The sequence below is a fragment of the Canis lupus genome, chromosome 32 (genome assembly GCF_003254725.2).
Source record: "Canis lupus dingo isolate Sandy chromosome 32, ASM325472v2, whole genome shotgun sequence".
Taxonomy (NCBI): domain Eukaryota; kingdom Metazoa; phylum Chordata; class Mammalia; order Carnivora; family Canidae; genus Canis; species Canis lupus.
Window position 1 is genome coordinate 21,952,782 of NC_064274.1, and position 22,088 is coordinate 21,974,869.

At 37.1% G+C, this 22,088-nt stretch overlaps 1 long non-coding RNA gene across 4 annotated transcripts in view; it reads left to right on the forward strand.

The window, feature by feature from the left end:
• Window positions 1–15,138: 15,138 nt before the first annotated feature.
• LOC112644712 (uncharacterized) overlaps window positions 15,139–22,088 on the forward strand; it is a 35,934-nt gene continuing 28,984 nt past the window's right edge. For all 4 annotated transcript variants that reach the window (XR_007407780.1, XR_007407779.1, XR_007407778.1 and 1 more), the window contains exons 1-3: window positions 15,139–15,275; window positions 16,622–16,980; window positions 20,452–20,648. This is a non-coding gene — a long non-coding RNA (uncharacterized LOC112644712). The remainder of the gene's footprint in view (window positions 15,276–16,621; window positions 16,981–20,451; window positions 20,649–22,088) is intronic.

The following is a 22,088-nucleotide window of genomic DNA, read 5'->3' on the forward strand; positions in this document are numbered from 1 at the left end:
GGGCTACAAAGGCAGGGCTGAGTAGTTATAACAGAGACCATATGGCACATAAAGCCTTAAATATTTACTTTCTATCTATACTACCTATTTACTATCTACCTAGTACTAAAGGGGACTATCTGGCTCTTTATAGAAAACATTTGCCAACCCTGGGTCCATAGCAAATTTCACTTACCCATTGAAAAGCCTGGATCTGGCAAGATAGTAACAGCTTTTTTCCCCCTGAAATTATTTATTATTTATAGTAACTTAAGGACATCAAAATTACAATAGTATGCTGAGTGCATATTTTATTGTTATATCAGTAAAGCACAATTTTGAAATTTTATTATAAGATGAAAGGATTAAATATATTTTGGTGTTATGACAATGGTAGAGCAACAAAGCCAAAAAATATTACACACTATGAGATATAATGACAACAAGTGGCCAAGGTAATAGGGGAAAGGTAGGTAACAAAAGATAATCCTTAGCAGAAAGCTTGGGTTGGGAGGGACACATCAAAGATACCCTCTGGACAAAGAAAGCTAAGGATCATGACAAAGGCCTAGTGTCTGCACATTGCTACTGTGAAGCCAGTCACAGATTCATGGGTGGATAATAGATGGCTGGCTGGCAAAGTCTGTAGAAAATGCACATGCCATTTGCGTTGATCATGAGTACTATAGAGGAGCAATTTCTGATTAATTGTTAACAAAGCACTGTATTGTGTGGAGAACACCTGTGCATGCCTTTGAGGGGCACCAACTGGGAAGCATTGGTCTCTGCACTGGGAAGCACTATTTTCCTCTGTTGGTCATATTTTCCCAACTATATGAATCTATTTAAGGCTACAAACAATGCCACATATTTCTACCATCCACATTGTTAAGTACAGCGTTACCTTATTGTGCATGAAAGCTAAACCCAACACTTGGTCCTGCCTTTCTAAATAGCTCTTTTCTCTGCTTCAGAAGAGTCAGGAGGACAGATTATTTTCCATGAACCAAATATAGCCCATGTCTATTAGATAGAGAGACTTCTTCAAATGTTACTAAATAACAATTTGTCAAAGTGAAATGTCATTTCCAAATCTCTTCATAAGTTCTGGTAAATAGCTTTTATGTTCTCATCCATAAATACATATTACAATATAACCCCTCATAATTATAAAGATGTTAAATGAATCAGACATTTATTCTTATTGAAAATTTGATTTTTGGTTGCTGGAAAAGATAAACCTTTCCTTTATGCTTGCTAACCAGATCTTTCTACTTTTTGTCTTAGTAATAAGTTATTTCAAATCCGTTTTTTTTTTTTTTTTTCCGGTGGATTTTTTTAAGTAGTCTTAATTTTTTAGAGAATTTTGGGTTCACAGCAAAATTGAAAGGAAGGCACAGAGATTTCCCGTATATACATGCATAGCTTCCCCCATCACCAACATCCTCCACCATAATATCACATTTGTTACAACTGATGAACCTACACTGACACATCACTATTACCAAAAGACCATAGTTTACTTTAGCATTCATTCTTGATATTGTGCATACTATGGGTCCATATCATTATATGTGTATAATGTATCCACAAATACAGTATCCTATAGAGCAGTTTCACGGGTCTAAAAATCCCCTGCACTCCATCTTTTTTCATTTTTTCCTTCTACTCATACTGCATGTAGGCTTTTCAGATTGGCTTCTTTCACTTAGTAATGTACATCTGAGTTTCCTCCATGTCTTTTCATGTCTTGATAGCTCATTTCTTTTTAGTGCTGAATAATATTATCTGAATATATATACCACGGTTCATTTATCCATTCACCTACTGAAGGACATCTTAGTTGCTTCCAAGTTTTGGTAATTATGGATAAAGCTCCTATGAACATCTGTGGGCAGATTTTTGTGTGGATATAAGGTTTAAACCTTTGGGTAAATACCAAGAAGTACAACTGCTGAATCATATGGTGAGTTTGTTTAGTTTTGTAAGAAACTGACAACTGTCTTCCCAAATGGCTGTACTACTTTGCATTCATACCAGGGATGAGTAAAAGTTCCTGTTTCTCCACATCCTTGTCTGCATTTGGATATGGTCAGGGTTCAAGATTTTGGCCATTCTAATACATGTGTAATGGTATCTCATTGTTTGTTTTAATACTATCTATCTATTTATTTGTTTTTTTGCATAAACTCTACCTCCAGTGTGGGGCTCAAACTCATGACCGTGAGATTAAGAGTTGCAGGCTCTATTGACTGAGCCAGCCAGGTACCCTTGATTAAACAACCCCATTGTTGTTTTAATTTATACCTTCCTGATGGTGTATGACGTGGAACATCTTTTCATGTGCTTATTTGTGTTCTGTATATCTTTTTTGATGAGTTGTCTATTAAGATCTTTGACCTATTTTTAATTGGCTGTTTTCTTATTGCTGAGTTTTAAGAGCTCTTTGTATATTTTGGATAATAGTCCTTTATCAGATATGTATTTTGCAAATTATTTCTCCCAGTCTATGGATTGTTTTTTTTTTTTCATTTTCTTGACAGAAAATCGTTTCTTTCACAAAGCAGAAAAATTTAATTTTAATGAAGTCTGCTTTATTCTTTCTTTTATGGATTAGGTCTTTGGTGTTGTGTCTAAAATGTCCACTTTTTTCTGCCTTTTGTAGTTTACACTGAACATTTTAAATGACTCCATTTTCTCTTTCTTAGCATAGAAGTTGAACTTTTCCAAACTTTTTAGAACTTTTTTTTAATACTAACCCGCAAGTTTGCTGTATACATTTACAACTAACCAAGTTCACTTTTGAATAACACTATACTGCTTATAATAGAAAATCATCTTAATCCCTGGTCTAAAAATCCCCTGCACTCCATCTCTTGTATCTTGTATCTTGTATCTCTTGTATCCCCTGCACTCCATCTCCTCTCATCTCTTGTATCATTGCTGTCATTCATGTCACTTATACACACACACACATAAGTCTACATAATTAAATATATTTTTGTTATTATTTTGAACAAACTCTTATCTGTTAGATCATGTACGAATAAGAAAAATAAAGGTCTTTATTTTGTCTTCTCTTATTCCTTCTCTGATGCTCTTCCTTTCATACTGTAGATAAGAACTTATGACTTGTATTATGCTATTTCCCTCTAACATTTCTTGCAAAACAGGTTTGCTGGCAACGAATTCCCTCAATTTTTGTTTGTGAAAGTCTTTATCTCTCCTTCACTTTGAAAAATAATTTTACAGGGTACAGAATTTTAAGTTGATGGAATTTTTTCCCCTGTACTTCAAATAGTTCACCCCATTCCCTTTTTGCTTGCCTGGTTTCTGAGAAGTCAGATGGAATTCCTATTTTTGCACTTCTATAAGTAAGTGGTTTTTATTTTTTCTGACTTCTTTTGGGATTTTCTCTTTATCTTTCATTTTCTGTAGTTTGAAGATGACATGCCTAAATGTCATTTTTTGGGGGGACATCTATTCTGTTTGGTGTTCTCTGAGACTCCTGGATCCATGATTTGGTATATGATATTAATTTAGGAAAATTCTCAGACCTTGTGTTTTAGACATTTCTTCTGTTCCTTTCTCTCTCTTCCTTCTGGTATTTCTATTATATATATATTAGACATTTTATAGTTATTTCATAGTTCTTGAATAGTCTGTTATTTTATTTTCTAGGCTTTTCAGTTTGGGAGTTTTCTTCCTTTATTTTTTTTTAAAGATGTATTTATTTATTTTCCAGTGAGAGAGAGAGAGAGAGAGAGAGAGAGAGAGAGAGAATGTGCAGAGGGAAGAGACAGAAGGAGAGGGAGAAAGAGAAACTTAAACAGACTCCATGCTGAGCATGGAGCCCGATGCAGGGCTCAATCTCATGACCCTGAGATCATATCTGAGCTGGAAACCAAGAGTCAGATGCTTAACCTCATGTTTTGGAGTTTTCTATTAAGATTTCTGCAAGCTCACATATTTTTTCTTCCATGTCCAAACTCCTAATATGCCCATTTGAAGCATTCTTCATTTCTGTTAGTGTTTTTGCTTTCTAGCATTTCTTTTTAGTTCTTTCTCTGAATTCCTATTTGCTTACATTGCCTATCTGTTCTTACGTGCTGTCTACTTTATCCATTAGCATTCTTAGCATATTAATCATAGTTATTTTTAACTCCCTATTGATAATTCCAACATCTTTGCCATATCTTTGTCTAGTTCTGATGTTTGTTTGGTCTCTTTAAATTGTATTTTTGCCAGCAAGTATGCCTTGTAATTTTTTCTTTATCACTGGACACTGGGTAAAAGGAAATGCTATAAATAGACCTTCAATAATATGGAAGCGAGGTGTTGGCATAAGGAAAGTGTTCGCTTGTACTATGATTGGGTCTTAGTCTTTTAGTGAGCGTGCATCTGCTTTACAAGCGATTTTCAGGTTTTTTTTTCTCCCCTTTTAGGTGGGACAGAATGGATAGAATGGGCTTGAGTTGGGTACTTTCCTTCTTTCAGTTCAATTCAGCTCTCATAAAACTCCAACAGGTAAGGCTCTAGTTAAATAGCTTCTCCTGTTATGTTCAGAAGAACAAAGTGAGTGCTCTGGCATATTTCAAAAACAGTTTCTTTCCTCCTACTCCTCCTAGAAGCTCAAGGGGATTTTTCTCTGATAGTTACTGTGAGAACCAGATCAACTTCCTGAGGGAAAACTTAAAAACATGTATGAGTGGGGGGATCTGTATGATTGGGTCCTCCTGGAGTTTTGAACTCTCAGAATTGTCCATACTGAGCCTCCAGCAATTAGTCAGTTATAGTTCAGATTTTCCTACCCCAGCACTGGTTCTCACGAAGGTTTCTGCTCTGGTAAGTTGTGATTCTCTGCATTTGCCTGTCTGTTTCTCCAGTTCTAAGGACAGAGGTTTGCTCTGTTTTTGATTTTCATAGATCTTAGAAGAGTTGTTGATTTTTTTTTCAGTTTTTCATTTTGTTCAACTTTGTATTTGTCGTTAGGACAGGGTGATGACTTCTAAGTTTCTTACATGCTGAATTGGAAACCGAAGTCCAAATGATTTTTTTTAAAGAAGATAGAATTTAAAAATCTAAGTTACAGTAAATCTCAAAAATGTCCCATAGATTTGGAGTGTGACTTCTAATTAGGTAATACTAAAGTAAATCATTGATTTTTTAACTTTCAAAATTGTCATGTATATTTTACATAACATAAAATTTACAATTTTAGGGATCCCTGGATGGCGCAGCGGTTTAGCGCATGCCTTTGGCCCGGGGCGCGATCCTGGAGACCCAGGATCGAGTCCCACGTCGGGCTCCCGGTGCATGGAGCCTGCTTCTCCCTCTGCCTGTGTCTCTGCCTCTCTCTCTCTCTGTGTGACTATCATAAAAAAAAAAAAAATTTACAATTTTAAGCATATTTTAGTGCACAGTTCGGTAGCGTTGAAGTATAATATGTTGCTGTGCAACCATCACTGCCATCTATCTCTGGAACTTTCCCCATCTTCCTAAACTGAAACTTTGTACTTGCTAAATAGTAACTCTCCATTTCTCCCTTGCCTTGGCCCCTCCCAACCACTATTTTACTTTTCTATGAATTCAACTACCCTCGGACCTCATATAAGTAGAATCATCCAATACCTGTCCTTTGGTGTTTGGCTTATTTCACTTGGCATGATGTGTTCAAGGTTCATTCATGTCACAACACATCATAATACCCTTTTTTTAAGGTTGAATGATAGTTCATTATACATATATTTCATTTTATTTATCCATTCATCTGTTGATGGACATTGGATTCTTCCTACCTTTTGGCTGTTCTGAAGAGTGCTGCTATGAAAACTGGTGTACAGAACCTGCGCATCTGACTTTTTTTCCTTAGAAAAAGCCCTTTTATTAAATAAGTATTTATAAAGCGATTAATACTTGTTGGGCATTGTGCTAGGTGCTAGGTACACCCTAGTAATCTTAGAGCTCATCATTATGCCTCCTTATTTCTTGGATGTATAGAATCTAGGTTAGTAAAAAACGAATCCACACTTGGTGATGACATTGCTACCCAGCAGTCCAAATGCAAAGTGCCAATATTAATGTATTTGGGGACTAACGGTAAAATATACAGAAAATATTTTCTCATAAAATACTGAAAAGAATCACAATACTACAGAGATTTTGTTTAACATGTTAAGTGAGTATGCACTTTTTAAAGCCAGAGCCTTCTTTTCTCAGTTGTATGAAGTATGTTTTATTTATTTCAATAAATATACTCTCATTTGAACATTCTCTGGGGTAATAGAAAGACCAGGCACATCTAGCTTGAAATGGAATGGTTGGTTCTTCAGCTTAATACTAAGCAGTGATTAAAAAAAAAAGTCTCTAGGGTAACCATCTTGATCATTACCATTTACGTTGAATGGAGAAACTAAGTATTGCTTGAGCATTGTCCTCATTTGCCAGGTCTTTGACAAGTCATATTGCCTCTGCACTTGTTTCCTGGGGATAGTAATGCTTATCTTGTGGAGGTGTTTCAAAAATGAAATGAGAGGATTCATGTGAAAGCATTTTGTTAACTCAAGCACTATACCAATATAAGGAGTTTAACAAGTTGCTATTTGCAAACATGTCCTAATATTAACGTCTTAATGACTACAAAGAAGTGTCAAAATGTTCCCACCTTCTGCTGCTTCTTAAAGAATGTAACCTAAGTTGTGAAACCTTTTCCCCAATGGAATTCAAGAAAGTCACTCAGAATTGAAGAAAGGAATGTGTTCTATAATTTTTTTCCTCTCTGAATGGGGCAATATACTAAAAGGACTCAACCAAGCATACAACTATCCATCCCCACTTGCTTGCACGTGACCCTCTGTCTCACAGAATGCCACCCTCCACAGACCATTCCATTTCCACAATGACCACTAACCTGTCCTAGTTCCTTGCAGCCAAATGGGATATCTATAACTAAATGCTCTTCAAACATTTATTTATTTGTATTTATTTTAATTTTTAAGTGTAACTGCAGTAATAGTTAACAAACAGTGTTAGTTTCAGGTGTGCAAAGAGTGATAACCCATTTTATTTATTTTATTTTAAAAAATTTTAATTCTAGTATAGTTCACATACTGTGTTATATTAGTTTCAGGTGACACTCCTCAAACATTTAGAAAGAGCAACCATTTCCTTTTGCTGGGGACTTTCCTTTAGACCAGATTTTCAGAATTTTTACCAGTCTGACAACTTCTCATTGGATATTTTTTGTTCTTCTATTTCTCTTATGGTGCCTAGAATTGAGCACAATAGTGCACATACTGTATGAATAATGCAGAAAAAAAGACTTTTCTTATTCTAGGCCCTGTACTTCTATTAACACTTCCTAAATTCATATTAAAGTTTTAGCGAAAGCCTTGACTCACTTTTTTTTTGTTTTTATACCAGCTGCTGGTTGAGCCATATTTTACCCATTCTATTTTCCTATAGTGGCTTTTAAAAATTCAGCTGGGGTTACCTGGGTGCTCAGTTGATTAAGCGATTGACTCTTGGCATTTAGCTCGGGTCATGATTTCAAGGTGGTGAGATAGAGTCCCACACTCAGCCTGGAGTCTGCCTGGGATTCTTTCTTCCCCTCTCCTTCTGCCCTTCCCCTTGCTTTCTCTCTCTCTCAAATGAATAGATAAATAGAATATTTAAAAAAATGATTCTCAATCTTTCTGTGTCTCCCTCTGCTCATGCGTGCTTTCCTTCTTAAAAAAAAATTCAGTTGTAAAATTGAATCTATTTTTGTAAATTTCGTCCTGTCAGATGTAAAAATGAAAGCGTATAGAAAACATTTTTGTTTCTAAACCTTCTAATTCATATGGAACCCACTCTAACTTCTTTCCTGTGTTTGGATGTAAAAGCCTAAGAACAGTGCTCCTGTACCCTCAGTGTTAATGGCTTTCCTTGTACTTGAACTACTTGAATGGGTTTCTGATCTTTGCACTCAAAAACAGCCTCAACCAGAAAACACAGCATTAACCCAATTAGGGCTCATTTTACTTATCCTTAGTGGATGGATGGCCTGGACCGGAGGCCAACCTAAGAAATGGTCCCAAACTAAAGACCAAGAATTGTAGCAGCCTTGACTACACAATTGCCAGAACAAAAAGAAAATACTCCTCCAGACTGTATCTTTCTTGTATTGAAAATGAAAGAAACAACTGTATAAAACGATCATTTATGGGGAGAAACACAATGAATGTGTGTATGCAAAGCATGCACTGGACTTGGAGTTAGGGGACGCTGATTATTATCCTAATGCCACTACATTCAAGTTGTGGGACTTTTGGCTGGTCACAACTTTCCTAGGCTTCGGTTTCTCTATATGTAACAAAGAGTTAGGTGGATTACGTATAACATCTAAGGTCCCCTTTGGCTTGAAATGTCAGCTTCGGTATGTTTCATGTGCTGGGTGCACAGCACCACTTTGCCATCTCTCATGGTAGTCCTCTTCAGCCTTGCTTTCCTTGCTGTGTCTGGAAGATATTTCTTCCAAAGTCCTGGAGACAGCCAGGACCATCACAGGTGTGGAACTGTGGTTTATGGATTCAAGCCCCTTCCTCCCATCTCTCACCTGTATCCCTCTCCATTCTCTTCCCTGGATATGCATAAGCCTTCCTTATCTTTGTTCTTCTACTTTCAACAAGTCCACTTCTGCTTTGTCAAATCTTCCTGGCCTATGGTAAAATCTAGGGTTAACGTAATATAGTATTTCCCCCTCACCAATAAGTTTAGCTCTGATTGCTATAGCAGTACTTGGAGAGATTCCTGGTTTATTTTAATAGCTTCAGAGTATTCCATCATTTAGATGTATCAGAATCCACCTCATTAATTCTCTATTGCAGTTGCCAGTAATATCCCTTTACTTTCATGGTTTTGATTATGTCTGTATTCACCTGCAGGACCAATTCGTAGAGATGGAATTATTGGGTTAAAAGGCAGAGAGTTATGTGTGATCTTGAAGGATACTTCTGAATTTCTCTCCAAAAAAGTGCTTGTCCCAACTTACATACCCATACCCACAAGTGATATGAAGGGCCTGTTTTCAACACTTATTCCAATGCAGTGTATGGTCAGATCAAACTTTTTGGGTTTTCCAATTTGGTAAGCGAGAGATAATATGTCACTATCATTTTAAATTGTATGTTTTTATTGTGATTGAGGTTGAACATTTTTTCATGTGTTTGATGGCTATTTGTCTTTCCATTTTTTGTTATCTGTTAATATCATTTGCTAATGCTGCTATTTAGGTATATTAAAGATAATTTGATATATGCTTTCAAAATTATGTAAAATAAGGCTTAGGTAATGATCAAAAATCAGGACAGAAGGTTTTAAATCTAAAAATAATTACAAAGAGGGGGACCTGGGTGGCTCAGTGGTTGAGCATCTGCCTTTGGCTCAGGTCATGATCCCAGGGTCTTGGGATCAAGTCCCTCATCGGGCTCCCCACAGGGAGCCTGCTTCTTCCTCTTCCTATGTCTGCTTTTTTCTTTGTGTCTCTCATGAATAAATAAACAAAATCTTTTAAAAATATAAAATAGGGATGCCTGGGTGGCTCAGTGGTTGAGTGTCTGCGTTTGGCTCAGGGCGTGATTCTGGAGTCCCAGGATTGAGTTCCATTGCATGGAACCTGCTTCTCCCTCTGCCTATGTCTCTGCTCTCTCTCTGTGTCTCTCATGAATAAATAAATACAATCTTTTAAAAAATAAAATAAAATAAATAAAAATAATTACAAAGAAAATTTTGTAGGAATTCTTTCTTCTTTTAAAGGTTATATATTTAAATAATGTCTACAACAACCATCAGGCTCAAACTCACAACCCTGAGGTCAAGAGTCCCATGCTCCTCCGACTGAGCCAGCCAGGTGCCCATGGAGGAATTCTTTTTTTTTTTTTTTTTAAGCTTTTAATATTTATTTGACACACACACACACACACACACACACACACAGAGCACAAGCAAGAAGGGCAGCAGACAGAGAGAGAGGGAGAAGCAGACTCTCCGCTGAGCAGGGAGCTCACCTTGGGACTAGATCCCAGGACCCTGGGATCATGACCTGAGCTTTAGGCAGATGCTTAACCAACTGAGCCACCCAGGTGCCCCTCAGGAGGAATTTTTTGTCATCATGTTTTCTTTTGCATTTTATTCTCTATCTTCTCTTTCCTATTTACCTCTCTTTTCCCTCAACTATCCATGAAGAATTTAAATATACATTTAGTATTTCTATTTAGTTAGGAGGGATTGCTCTTACCTTGCTTCTTTGCACCTATAACATTTGATGTAGTTGTCTAGGCCATGCCTGGACTGTGGCCTGAGTGAGGTATTCACTCTACCTGCGTGAACGCTATGGAAACCAGTATAAGGCATTTCTAGCTTCAGCAGTGGGAAGCAGGCTCTGCCTCACAAGATGGGGAGGTTCGATCATTGGAAGGGCGTTTAGATTCTGGATGTTCAAAAAGATTGACAATTGTCATTAGCAGTTCTCAATTGATCTTCTTCTCTAGGCAGTTTTCTTTAAAAACCCACTTGAAAATCAAGACTAATTGTCTATTTCTTCTCTTGCCCTAAAATGTTGAGGGTTAAAGAGGCAAATAATTGGTCCTCTCTTCACAAAGCCTGATCAGAGTTTGGTTGGGAGAGGAAATAGGAAAATGCAGTTGGAGAAATAGTTGCCAAAGCCAAAATTTATGCCTGGAATTACCAGTTTTTAATTCTTTATTCCAATTTTTTAAATTATATACTCTCTACCTGCTTACTTTTTCTAAAAAATGATTTCACACTAACGTTTTCTGGATAAAAATAACAGCTTATTGTTCTTATAGTTTCTAGAATTACAACAGTTAAGTTAGGGCTAGCCGCAAAGATACACATGGCCTAAAAATAAAGTTATTATGCTTCTACTCCCCAGGCTAATGGTATTAGTTCGTTAGAGCTGCTGTAATAAAGTACTACAAACTGGGTGGCTTAAACAACAGAAATAGAATGTCCTGCAGTTCAGGAGACTATGAGCCCAGGATCATGGTGTGGCAGGATTGGTTCCTCCTGAGGCCAGCAAGGGAAGGCTCTGTTTCAGTCTTCCCTCCTCAGCTTGTGATTAGCTGTCTTCTCCCTGTGTTTACACATTGCCTTCCCTCTATACATGTCTCTGTGTCCAAATTTATCATTTTTATAGGGATATGGGCCGTGTTGGATTAGGGCCCATCCAAATGATCTCATTTTAACTTGCTTACCTCTATTTCCAAATAAGGTCATGTTCTGAGGTTCTATAGATCAGGACACCAACATAGGATTTTTGAGGGGGTTGTGATCAACATTAATCTTGTTGCTGATCTTAATAAACTTTGTGTTTGAGAGGGGAGAAAAAGAGAATGTAAAACACTGTAATAGCTATATTGCATTCTAATTTGGGGGAAAAGTAGTGCTGAGGGCCAGGAGTCTGAGATAATGACATTGCCAAATGTGGACAAGCTCCAGAAGACCTGTCAGTATACAATCTCTTTTTATAATATTTTAAAATAATAATTTGTAGATATGATGTAGGCAATTAAAATAAGTAGAATTTGGTACCTATATGTCTTATGCACAGCTCTAAAAGCCTTTTTTTTTTTTCCAATTTAAAAAAACACAACTTTAGGACTCCTGGCTGGCTCAGTAGAGCATGCAACTTTTGATCTTGGGGTCGCAAGTCCAAGCCCCACATTAAATGTAGCACTTACTCTAAAAAATTTTTTTAAAAAAGCACAACTTTTCTAATCTTAAGGTACTAAATTTATTTCTCTTCTCTAATTCTCAGGTGTTAAAAATTATTTTTTTTCAGATTTTATTTATTTATTTATTCATGAGAGACAGGGAGAGAGAGGCAGGCAGAGACACAGGCAGAGGGAGAAGCAGGCTCCATGCAGGGAGCCCGATGCTGGACTCCATCCGGGGACGGTGGGATCATGCCCTGAGCTGAAGGCAGACAGACGCTCAAGCACTGAGCCACCCATGCGTCATAAAACTTATTTTGGAAACAATTTGACAATTTTGCAGAAGTTAGTTTTACTAATTTCACTGAATTTTTCTTTGATTACAAAAAACCACACAAGAAATCTCAAAACTCACGAGTTTTCATATGGATTTTTCCAATCAATTGAAACCACATTTTTTGAGCACCTGTATATAAAACAGAATATAGTTTTATATTCTAGCTCAAAAAAATGTGCTAGAGTCAGAAAATTGTGATGAATCTTCTCTAATCCATCTGCCATATCTACTACACAGGACTAAAAAAATGATAGAGTAAACAAAAAAAGCCTCACAAGTCCAAAGTACTTTTATAACCAGCTATGAACAAACAGCCTCACTTTGCTTTTAGGTTACTGAAACATATGGCAAATTCTCTATTGGTCTCAAGCACCTTAGAATGAAAATGGAGATGATTGATGAGATGTTACAAGTAATTAATAGTATGAACAAATGCTGTCAACTTTTATTGAATAGCCTTATTAAAATTACAGTCTTAAGATTTGAAAAACAGGCTTGAGTCTAAGACGACTCCCTTCTGAGTCTCCTTTGCACTTAGTTTGAGCCTATTTAGTTTCCTACACTTTCTTTTTTGCATTTTGACATATTACATTTTGGCAAATTTCCTAATTTTGGCAAACCATACATATTTCCTACCATACTCTGCATGAAGCTTACAGTCAGAATGTATTCTATTCATATTCAGTTTCTTTGGGGCTTCCTCCTTTGCACCTTGCTGGTCACTATAAACATTGCAATCTTTGTGAAACTTTTGAATGTGAATGAGCAAAGCAGCCACATGATGGCAGCATGTTAAAAGAATAAGGATTGCTCACTTGAGGCCATCCTTTTAATCTTTAAAAATCTGTATGAAGAGGAAAACTTCAAATCTACCAATTTAGTGAATCCCTGATCTTCATTGATTCTTACAGAGGCAGGAGCTTGGAGAAAGAGATGGTTTCCAGATTTCAAAAACAATAAGGATGCAAGAAAACAGAGGGCTCTGAACATTGAGATTTTAAGCTAGAACCAGACAATCAGGATGTGACTCATCCTTCAAGCTGAATGGTTTTTGGTTGCGATTAGGGAATTGTTTGGCAAATTGTATAAAGAAAAATGATAACTTATGGATAGTGCCTAATTTTAATGTCTGGTAGTTATACAGATGTTTTTGATTGCTCTGCTGATTAAATTTTTAAAAGTCATATACATGTGTGCGTTACATATTTTTAAATGGGTTGCCAAAATATTGCAATAATAATTTGAACAGCTTTTTGACCTTGTCATCTGTGACTAAGGATTTTTATTTCATTAGCAAACAAATTAGTCAACATTTGTTGGAAATCTCCAACTGCATGATAATTGCTTAAGTAGGAGAGAGAGAAAGAAGTTCTTGTGCTGGAAGTCTAGGTGTAATTTATCTGTCCCCGTAGACAATGTCATCCTCTTTCTTATTTAAAGTCTTGATATTGTTTTCTCTAGTATTGGCATCGTTTTCAGCCAGGCTTTCTTTGGTGATGCCAAATATAACCCTGGATCATGTTTAGCTGGAGGTTTAGTTACGTCAAAAAAGACAGTTCTTTCCCCCAAAAGTTTCAGCGAACGTTCTGGAGCTGGCTCCTATTGGCTGGGCTCAGGTCACTTGCAAATTCCTGAGCTAATCAAAGTGACAAGGAGGAATAGAGCGTTCTGATTTGCCAGGCCAGGTACGGGCAAGTGGCTGGGTGCATATTGAGCCACTTGCTTCCCCACTAACAACATAAGAAAAGAGAAACAGACATTAAATAGTTTGCTGTACTGTTGCTTATCATGCCCAACATAGAGCTTTTATCGCAGTTGAAACTCATACTCAGATTTCCCAAATGACAGTGGTTTTACCTATGTACAACAGTATGGAGTACCTGTGAGTAAAATAATATTGTTATATTAAATGATCTAATATGCAATAATCAAACTATGTTTGGTCATAAGAAAAATCACCTAGCCGGAGTTTCTCAAATTGTGTCTGCCAATGTCATAATTTCTTGGGGTGTTTGCTATAAATACAAATTCCGAAGCTTCATCCTTTAGACTTCCTGCATCAGAATCTCAAGAGATCGGGTCCTAGGAAGTAGCATTTTTAAGCAAGAGCCTTTTAGGCACTGTGATTTTAAGCATTTCTGGCTTAACATATTTAATCGTATGCAGCCCTAGAGATTGCATATTTGTAGAAAAGAAATCAGAGATCTACAAGATACCTTTCAATCCCTTCTTTAGGCTGGCCTCTTACTCTGGTCATCTTTTTTTGTTCTTTTGTCCTGCTCAGAGTTTTATACTCAGAAAGGCTGAGAATTATACCAACTATATGTCTAATTTGTAGCATTCCAAATTAATCACTGTTAAGTCTATTAGTCTTCATAGCAAATCTTAAAATAAAAATATAGAATTAGAAAAGGCCTTAGTTGAACTAACTCCTCTTATACTCCGATAAAGACTGATTTCCAGAAAAGTAAGTGAATTGCTAAGCTGGGCAATTAATATGGATGGCCCTTTTGAAACCACTCATTTTTAAATGACTATTTCATTTGGGGAAGTGGTCATAAAAGTCAGTTAGCATTTAGAATGAAAACCCAGCTTTAGTTACATTTAATTGTTTGCGCACCAGAGCATAAAATTCAATTTCAGAACCCTGAACCATATTTTATGATATGTCTTTATTAATGGTTATTAGACATTTGCTATCCCTCTACATGTATTCCTCATTCCTCACAATGCTGAGTGTAAGTGCTAGCATGCCCACTTTGTAAATGAGGAATCTGGGACACGCATAGATTAGGTAACTCGGCCTAGATCAGTATTTCTCAAACTTCTAAGAGACTTGGCAGTCTGGTTAGTATGCAAATTCCGATTCAGTAGGTCTGGAGTGGGACCTGAGATTCTGCATCTTTAACCAGCTCACAGGTGAAGGCCAACATTGTTGGCTTGTTGATCATACATCAAGTGACAGGGTCTTAGATCATGAAATAATTCACAGTAGTCTGGCAGGGTCTTAACCCCGGCTAACTGACACTGAAGCAGAGTATGTGTTGACCTTTCTCTTTATTACATTATAATTTACACCCTACAGATAGAGGAGTGAGGTCACTTTTTGCTGAATGTTCATTTGTGATGTAACTTTATCCTTGAGGAATATGCAGGGAAATGAAGCCTATTCAGACCATTCTCACCTCAGAGGCTGTCTCCTCTACATCTGCCTGTTTTGAGATGGCTCCTACATAATCATGAGGGTAAACAACTGATATACTTAAATTATTTTGAATCCATACAACCATTCTCTATCAATGCAGTATTCAATAAATTACATGAGCTAGTTAACACTCTATTACAAAATAGGCTTTGTGTTAGATGATTTTGCCCAGCTATGGGCTAGTGTAAGTGTTCTGAGCCATGTTCAAGGTAGGCTAGGCTAAGCTGGATGTTCTGTAGGTTAGATGCATTAAATGCATTTTCAACTTACAATATTATCAATTTACGATAGGGTTATTGGACATAACCCCATTATAAATTGAGGAAGACCTATATTGTCGAGTGGCAAAACTAAAACACCTTAGTAATGAATTTGATGTCCTTTATTCAAGGGAAATAATCCATGGATTTGGATTACCAAATACAGTTCCTTACAAGCAGAGGAGCACTGGTCTGGAGGACTTTGGGAGAAAAGCCAGTTTTATAGGACATTAGAAGCAGCAAGGCAGAGGGGCGCCAGACTGGGCCACTCAGTTAATGCATCTGACTCCTGATTTGGCTCACGTCATGACCTCAGGGTACTGAGATCCAGCCCTAAATTCAGCTCCATGCTGAACAGGGAGTTGGCTAGGGATTCTCTCTTCTTCTGCCCTTTCCCCCTTTGTGTGTGTGTGTGTCTGTGTATGCACACACACGTGCGCAGAAACAGAGCATGATGGGCTAGCAGGTCAGGATTTCTGTGTAGGGCTAACAGTTCCTGTTTTCTAGGGTAAAGTAAGCTAGCTAATGTTAAATTGAAGGATTGGGATTGGTGTATGCTGGGATTCTCTGACAGTGAGGTGTTTCCCCTAAGTGCAGGCTAACTTAGGTTTAGATTTGTGATGTGGGAAAGGCCACCGGGGTTGCCTCCATTTTGTGGATCCTAATGTATGACTTAACTCTATCAATATAATCTGTATTTTTCCTTTGCTTCTAGCTTGATTTCTAGTTTATCTTCCTTTTCTTCCCATTTTCCTTCGTTTTCATAGTTCGTTTTCTTCTGATTCCTCTTTTTGTCCCATACTTTCTTTTTGTCCAAAAGCCACTTCTTTTATATTATACTATAATTTTAGCAGTTACTGAAAGTAAAGAAAATTCAAATTAGCCACCTTTATACTGTATTACTTTGGTAAAAAATAGCCTGGAGTCAAGGATTTCCTTTGTACCCCTTGTTTTTCTTCAGGTGAGGGTAGTTTGACTGACTTAGTCTGTGTAAACAGAGGGACAGGGGAAATAAAACTGGATGCTCAGCATAAAAAGGGCTAATGACAAAGCTATTTTTAGGCAAAGGGGCTTTTTTGTCTTTTCCATGTTATTCTTTACAACCATTTGGTATCTCTGTTCTCAGGTTCTTATCTTTAAAAGACAGCTGCTTTACCTCAAGCATAAATCAGAAAAGGAAAAGGAGCTACCCAGCAAAGCCTGGCCTGGAGGGAGGATGAAAGGGGATAGAAGTTGAGAGAGGGGAAGGGAAGAATAAAGGTCCCCTGGAGAGTCAACTCCTGGCCAAGCACAATAAATGAGAATCCTCTACCCTTCTGGTGAGCACAGACTGAACAGAGAATCTTACTTGAGAAGAAAAAGATGAAGCCCTGGATGCCTCAGAGGCAGCAAAGAAGATCCCATGAGAGTGACAAATATGCCTTGGGAGCAAATCTGCCCTGGAAGTACAAGGCGTACCCTCCGTGTTCGTGGCATAAATGGGAGGTAGGTGCTCAATTCCAGGATACAAGATGGAACTGGGAAAGAGGACAAAATGTGATTAATCATCAGTCATAGTTATGTAAAATAGGAACCACACTGCGTTTTCCCAGAATGCTCCAGAATCAAGACTTTATACATGAAGTATTTCAGTTTTCTTGGAAAATATATTGCAAGTGGATTTTTAAAAAGATTTTATTTATTTGATCATGAGAGGCACAAAAACATAGGCAGAGGGAGAAGCAGGCTCCCCACGGGGAGCCCGATGCAAAACTCTACCCAGGACCCCGGGATAACAACCTGAGTCGAAGACAGACACCCAACCACTGAGCCACCCAGGAGTTTCTATTGAAGATAGATTTATTCAAAATTATACACATCAAAAAAACTCTCAAAATTTCCATATACACACAAATCTGGGCTTCCCAGTTAACGTTAATATATTTAAAAACAATAAATTGTTAAAAGAAAAAAACTCATTAAAATTTAGCGAGAATGATTATTTGACACCAGATAGCTAGCTTTACATTTTTCTTTTCCTTACTTTTTTTTTAGCCAGCTGTTAGGAATTATATAAATACGGCTTAATTTATACAAACTTAGCTAGAAAATTGGAGGACTAATATCAACGTCAGTTTAATTTTCTATCCTTTGAAAATTAGCTTAATACTGAAAATTTAGAGCTTTTAAAAAATAAAATTCTGGATAAGAATAAAAATGTGCTACCAGATTTGTTTGCTCTCAGTATTTTCAGCTCACTTATATTTTAACATGCTCTTACTCTAAGTTATCAGAGAGTGGATTATTCAAATATAGGTAAGTAAAGGTGATGGGGGCTGCAGAGGTGGGGAAAGGGGGAATGTCAGCAATTTTGTGATGGCAAATCAGCAGATGAAAAAAATGCAAATTAATTCTCATTTTAGATATCTTTTGCAGCCAGAAATACAACACTAGGCCCTTTAAGGATGCCAGTCTTGATTTATATTACTCTTTCCAGCTGCATTTAAATATACCTCTTTATCTCTCCGCATTTCTTTTCTCTCGGTTGATGGCAAATGGACACTGCACACCTGACAGGCCCCAAGGACAGGGAGTTAGAAACACTTTCAGGGAGCATAACAATTCAGTTCCCAGCTATAAACATGCACACACACATAACCAGGAACCAAAGGAAGTTAAGAAGGAGTTGTGATGTACTCACAAGAAAAAAAAAAAAGCTATGGGATATATTAACATAAAGCTCAGTTTAACAGAATATTCTTGAATGGAAACTATTGTGATTGCTGTGCTAACAAGTAACACTGATGTCTCAGGGATAGAAATTGTATGAAGATTATAAGACTATAGATACACCCTCATATATATTGTTTTTTAAAATTAGTTTTTTTCAATGGTAAGGTATGTACATGGTATATAATTCAAGAATTAGTTCGTAAGGAAAAGGCCCCCTAATCTCCTATCACTAGCTCCCTACCTGTCCCTCTTCACCTCTACCCATCAGTCTTGCTCCTTAGAGGCAACCACTATATATAGTGTATATAATAATACACTATATATCTTGTGTATTATTATACCAGAGATGTAATGTGGAAGATTTTAAACTCTCTCTTCTGTGCCTTAGTTGAAACTTAAGAGGTTCAGTTTCCATTGACTTAAAACAACAAAATGGAACTCTAGTCTTTGATTCTGACCTGAAACAACTGCCATTTATCAGTCCTAATAACTGAGAACTTGCTAGATATACCAGGAATAGCCCTGATTCTGCTTTAGGAGCTAGATCTTCCCCTAGCAACAAGTTAAATGGCCAACTCTCTGAATGGACCCTGTTTCACTATTTATTGCTGTATAATTACAGCTAAGTCCAAATGAAAATGTAAAATGAATGTGACTGACTTATATAAGTTGAATGATATGGGCAGAATGGGCTGTGAAAGGAAACACGTTGCTTTTTGTTTTTTTGCTATTCTATCCAAGGTTTCCTATCTACTTTGGTGAATTATCACCAGCCACATGAAAATACACTGATTAAAAAAAAAAAGACAAGGAGAAGCTGCACATCTCCCTCTTGTGTGGAGTGCTGATAAATTTATATGGCTATTTTGTCTGTGTAAACTGCCAATTATTAATAATTCAGCAATAGATCTTTTGAGTTCTAAGCACTTTAAAATCGATAAAGTCTCCAAAATATCTATAATTTGCAACCATTTAAGATTTACCAGGATGATACATCAGAAAGTCCTCATCAAAATATCCAAAATACCCCCTTTGGTTCTTATAATGGCAAAGTTTTATTTTGTTTTGGCATTTATAGTAGAGTTAACTAAATGGCTCTGTGTTAGTTCTTGGTGCTAAAAATGTGAGATTAAATTGGAACAATTGTGACAATGCATAATGAAATTACTGTTGTTATTCCCTGTTCACACCTAAAATGGTTCACATAGCAGCCTGAGAGGTGGACTGCCAGGTGCAAAACAAACTGCAGCTAGCAGCACTTTTAAGTTTTGGCAGAAGAGTTATCCAGTGATGAGGTTCAAGATGGGAATGCCACATCTCCAGGAGCATTCTAATAGTGTTGCTAGCTATGAATTATTACACCTTCAACAGGAAGTCACAAGGGTCTATGCTTGTTCAATATTTATTTTCCTGGATCACCCATCTAAAAGATGTTATTTGTCATTATTTATAATTCATTTGGCTGTTTGATGAAAAAGCTGTCATATTTTTTCTACTTTCTAAACTAAATTTTAACTTTCAAAGCTATATGCAGACATAGTTAAAAAAAGTTCAGTATTTCATAAGGCTTATAATTTAAAAATGACACTTTTCTCCCCCTTCCTTCTCCTGATTATTGCTCCTCAAAGAAAACCACTTTCAACTTTTAGACCTTCCTCCTGGTGTTTGCTGTCATATTTCTAAATAACAGTCATGTAATGCTATTTTGTTCAATTTATGTATTATTGATCAATTCCCAATTCTAGCCTCTGCTCCCCTGCCCCTCAAATAGTTATCCTCTCCTCTTTCTAGTATAGCTGCAGCTTCATTTTTGGCTGAATCAACATTCAGTTGTCATTATTATGCACATTTAAATAGTAGTCTAATGTAGGGGAGGAAAAAATTTTCGTTGGCCCTCCTAAGGTCCTTGGTTGTGTCTGAAAAATTAAACCAGCAAAGAGAGGCGCTTGAGTGGCTCAGTCAAATGTCAGACTCTTGGTTTCAGCTCAGGTCATGATCTCAGGGACCTGGGATGGAAACCCATGTTGTGGAATCCAGCCCTGAGTTGGCTTCTCACTGAGCACAGAGTCTGCTTGAGATTCTCTCCCTCTGCCCCTCCCCACCCGATGCATGTGTGCGTGTGTGTTGTGTGGGTGCTGTGTGTGCACTCTCTCTAAAATAAATAAAATCTTTTATGAAAAATAAACTAACAAAGACAGGAGAAAAGCATACAAATATACTTAATATAACTTTTACATGACACAGGAGTCTTCATAAGGAAAAGAAGACCTTTTGAAGAAATTATAATCTGAGTGTTTCTATGTGGGATTTGCTGAAGAATGGAACCTCACGGAGAAACAGGACAAGAAGTATGAGTGAAGTGTAGCAACCTGGAAAAAGCTCAGCAAAGCCTCTTCATTTGGATTCTGGGTCTCAGAGATAAGGATACCGCTTTCTTGTAGGTATAGTGGGGGCACGTCTCAAATGAGGGTCTTATGATCTGCTTCAGGTGAGAAGGGGAGAGGAATGTCAGAGAAACCTTCCTGCTTCTGCTGTTTTCTCAAACTTAGCTTGAAAGATTCAATACGCCAAGGTGCTGTATTTTGGGGTATCCTGTTTTGAACCCCATCAGTATCATGATTATAATTACTTTCTTCTATAACTTTGTTTTCTAGGTAGTTGTAATTTACTTTTTCTCCTTAGTTCTCCATGTACCTATAGCTAATTCATCCTGTATTGCTTCACAAAGTATTGACTTCCTCTTAATATCTTCTAGCACTTCGGATAATCTCTCAGCTTCCCCATTTTCTTGAAGACACAAGTTCCATTCTGCTACTCCAGTCTGGGGCTCTCTGTCCCTTCCACTTGCTTTCCAGCTGCCTTCTTGGGATTTCCCACCACATCATCCTGGGAGTCCCCGTTGCTTTCCTCTTGGACCACATTCTTCATTCTTGGAGCCTTGACACTCCCTCCTTCTTGGTTCATGCCCCTGCTCTAGTGTGGCACTGAACCTTGGAGGCCTTTGCATCTCTGAAAAGGAAAATGTTCTCATTCTATCATCATATTTATTTTATAGTTAGACAAGGTGTAGAATTTGAGACTTGTAATACTTTATTCTTCAGATTTGAAGAGATTTTTCTACTATGTTCTAGGTATGAATATAGCTTTGATACTGAAACATCTGGTATATTCTGATTCATGCTTCTTGGTATGTGAGTTCTTTTTCCTTTTCTTCTCATTCCCCTCACTCTCCTGGAAGCTTTTAGAATCTTATTTTCTATAGCTAATGTTCTGAAGTTTCTCAGTGATATGTGCTTATATGACTTTCCCCCCCATTGTACTGGACTCCTTTTTTCATCTTGGTGTGACCTTTTAGTCTGAAAACTCTTTTTCAGTTCTGGAGATTTTCTTGAATCATGTTTTGATAATTTTCTCCATTTCATTTTCTCTGATTTCTTCACAGATGTCTTATTATGTTGAAGTTAGATTTTCTGGAAAGATGATTTAATCCTCTTTTATCTTTTTGTTTTCTTGTTCCCACCTCCCCAGTCCCACTCCCAGTTGGTTTTCTGCCAATTTAGTGAGGTTTCAGGAAAGAACACACATAAACATTTGTTTATTGTACCATATTTAGCCATAGTCTGACAATTATGGAGGTGCTAAAGCTTTGTAGGGAACTAACTGCTCCCTAAGAACTGGTTGCTAACTAGATCATAGAAGGACAGTGACTAAATAGGCCATTGATATGGGATTATCCTTTTTAAATTCAAATATGAAATTAGCTCCCATGGAAATTTCTGTGAAGCTACCTGACATCCATAAAGTTTAGGATAGGGTAATGATTTCAGTTCTCCAGGGGGAGAAGGAAAAACAAAATCAATTCCTTGTGTGAAAACTCTACT